Source organism: Micropterus dolomieu, linkage group LG12 (genome assembly GCF_021292245.1).
Source record: "Micropterus dolomieu isolate WLL.071019.BEF.003 ecotype Adirondacks linkage group LG12, ASM2129224v1, whole genome shotgun sequence".
Lineage (NCBI taxonomy): Eukaryota > Metazoa > Chordata > Actinopteri > Centrarchiformes > Centrarchidae > Micropterus > Micropterus dolomieu.
The window spans coordinates 13752507-13756033 of record NC_060161.1 but is presented as its reverse complement, the minus strand read 5'-3'; the positions used below and the strand labels follow the sequence as shown (position 1 = coordinate 13756033).

The 3527-nt window shown below is 37.9% G+C and overlaps 1 long non-coding RNA gene across 2 annotated transcripts in view; it reads left to right on the top strand.

Moving 5' to 3' along the window:
- The window catches only part of LOC123981208, a 3311-nt gene extending 2491 nt beyond the window's left edge, over positions 1–820 (top strand). Inside the window, exons 3-4 of one of the 2 annotated variants that reach the window (XR_006827703.1) lie at positions 433–512; positions 641–820. This is a non-coding gene — a long non-coding RNA (uncharacterized LOC123981208). Of the gene's footprint in view, positions 1–429; positions 513–640 lie in introns of both variants that reach the window. The other variant, XR_006827702.1, reaches the window with a different exon arrangement.
- Positions 821–3527: the final 2707 nt, after the last annotated feature.

Sequence of the window (3527 nt, the reverse complement as noted above, 5' to 3'; positions counted from 1 at the left end):
GCCGTCAAACTAAGCAAACTCATTGGGCTAAAGTCAGAAGTCCATATGTCCGTGGTAAAATATGTCACTCACTTTGGTATCAGATGCAACAAGCATTATAACAGCATCGATGCACATCAGCCAAAATTAATTTTCCGATATGATTCTGATAATGAAAATACACCCAATATCGGCCTACTTCACAAATTAATAAATACATAACATGATTTCACATATTTTTAAAGTAGTATTGTGCATAGAAATGACGTGAGACTTTTTCAAGTGTCATGAATTATACTATATATTAAATATAATAACTGAAAGCATAAGCCTATGCAAAGACAGTATTTATGGTTATTATTTTTCAAATGATGTTGAATACTATCTTATATTAATGGGATCCATTACCATGTGTATTATCATGTGTAATATATTGTGTATTTATGTCAGCAGATTATGTTCTTGCCCTGAACGTGGAATTAGAGTCATTGACTCAGCTGTCAGACTCAGACTTGCAGAGTGTGTTGGAGGAGGTGAGACTAACTGTTTGTATTCACTTTTAATTCAAATAATCCAAATAATCTACATCTAATTATTTTGATCAGCATTAATATTGTTTTTTCTGTTGTGTGTGTGTGTTTGTGGCTTTTTTAAAATCTAGCTCTTCAACCAATACGGACTGTCCCCACAGTTGTCCTTCAAAGTGTTGAGACGAAAAATCAGAAGAGACTAGATGAAATCAAGGACAATGGATCTGCAATTGAAAAACTTTTTTTTAATTTATTTAGTTATTTAGACTTTTCACATTTCCATGATAATTATCATCATTCTCCCATTTATATGCCTGTGAAAATAAAGAATATGTGAAAATTGATCCTATAACCTGCATTTCACCTTTAAAACATTAAATTTTAGTATAGTTAAATTTGTGTATCATTCATTCTTTTGATATTTACCCGGGAACCAGGAAACCAACCAACGCGAATCAGAAAAATTCCACAGTGGAGGATTTAATGGACTTGGAAACTTTCATCGACAACTATTACAACCAGCAAAACAATATGGACATGGACTCAGTAAATAGTAACTCTACACCAAACCCATCAAAAAGAAAAAAGACAGACTCTTCAAACAAAACTATCCACAGAATACACCTCACTCAATACAAAATGTTTAAAATGGGACTGGTCGATACCAATATCTGTTCTCAATGCCCCTTAGGTATAACAGACAATTATCTTCATGCTACTTGGACCTGCCAACCAGTTTACTCTCTTTGGGCAGCAGTAACTTACAGACACTACACAAATTACTCTACCAAATAAATATAAAAACCCACTACTTCTTTCTCTAGATGTTGCTAAGAAAGTAATCTTTCAAAACTGAAAATCCAAGAATTCTTGTCACATATCTCAATGGATTAATTTACTTACAGAATATATTTTGCTAGAAAAAATAACAGCTCACAAAACAAGCAAACTATCAGCTTTTAATGAAACCTGGGATACATTCTTAACTTTCTTTAACCCAAATCTACCCCAAGATTAAGGCCCTGTGCATATCCACAGACCTCTGCTATAACATCTATTTCCTGAACAATACAACACTCTAAATCTAACTAGTAGGGTATATTCTCAGACACAAACTTTCCTCCAATCTTCCATTCTGTTTTTCTCTCTTCCATCATTATTTTCTCTTCCTTTTTCTCTCTCTCTCTCATTTTACACTCATATTACATAACTATTATCATAATATTATACCACTAAGAGACTCTAACTAAATCCGTTGTTGTTGTTGTTATTATTATTATAAGGGTATATGTTATATATACAGAGGATGGCAGCCATAACAATAATAAACCGGAAAGGATTAGCAAGCAGGGGCGAGGACAAAACTAAAAAGAAAGAAAACTGATACCCTATTAAAATACCTATACCAAAAAAAGGTACTATCAAGAGCATGACCTCTGTTGACCTCAGGCCAGTGGCTCTCACCTCTCTAGCCAAGAAAGCTACGGAGAGGGTCATCAAAAATCATATTATTAAGATAACAGACTCACAGATGGACCCACTTCAGTTTGCTTATCGCGCAGGTAGAGGGTTGGACGATGCAAAGGTTTTCATTACAGACACCATCCATAAACATCTGGATTCTCCTAACACGACAGCCAGACTCCTTTCCGCTGATTTCTCCTCGGCATTTAACACCCTGCAGCCACATATTCTAGCTGAGAAACTTTACTTTCCACCTAGACAACAGACTGATTTTGTGGATAATCGACTTCCATACCAACAGGTCACAGAGAGTTCTGGTCAATGACACATTATCTGATGTCCTTTACACATCAGCTGGTTCCCCGCAAGGCTGTGTCCTTTCACCTCTGCTTTTTATTCGTTACACCGATGACTGTAGGTCCGCCCAGTCAAACTGCCACTTGGTAAAATACGCCGATGACACAGTTCTCCTATATTTGCTTTCAGGCTCCCTACAGCACCACAGCTCAGTTCTTCAGGAGTTTGTGGAATTGTGTAATAAATCTTGTCTAGAACTAAATATGAAAAAGACCAAGGAGATGGCAGTGACCTTTTCTAACAAGCAGAAATTTTATTCAAACACGGAGGAGATCCTCAAGAAATGCCAGCAGCGGCACTATCTCCTGAGGAAGCTCAACTCATTTGGGGTCAGCAAGGTCATCCTCAAAACGTTCTACTATTCCTTCATTGAGAGCGTTATGACATTTTCCATCTCTTGCTGGTTCCACTCCATCACTCTGCAAAGCAGAAACCGCCTGCAAAACTCAGCTAAAGTCTTTTCCAAAATAATAGGACTTCCGGTCAGAGCCCTCTCCACTGTATGTGAGCAGCAGAGCTGGCAGGATTTTACAGGACCCCTCAGGACGTCTGCTGCAGAACTCGGAGGAGAAGGGCAACCTTTGTACCTAAGGCTGTCCAGCTCCTAAACTCCCAACCATCCCTGAACTCCTTCTTACCCTGATCACTACTTCCTTCACTCTGAAGGACTGTACTTTATTTATTTACATTATAACCCAACTATATAGTACATAATTAATTATATTAATAATGTATGTTATTTCATTTAGTAATGCTGCTTTCGAGTTGTTGACAACGTTGATATACACTCACCTAAAGGATTATTAGGAACACCATACTAATATTGTGTTTGACCCCCTTTCGCCTTCAGAGCTGCCTTAATTCTACGTGGCATTGATTCAACAAGGTGCTGAAAGCATTCTTTAGAAATGTTGGCCCATATTGATAGGATAGCATCTTGCAGTTGATGGAGATTTGTGGGATGCACATCCAGGGCACGAAGCTCCCGTTCCACCACATCCCAAAGATGCTCTATTGGGTTGAGATCTGGTGACTGTGGGGGCCATTTTAGTACAGTGAACTCATTGTCATGTTCAAGAAACCAATTTGAAATGATTGGAGCTTTGTGACATGGTGCATTATCCTGCTGGAAGTAGCCATCAGAGGATGGGTACATGGTGGCCATAAAGGGATGGACATGGTCAGAAACAATGCTCA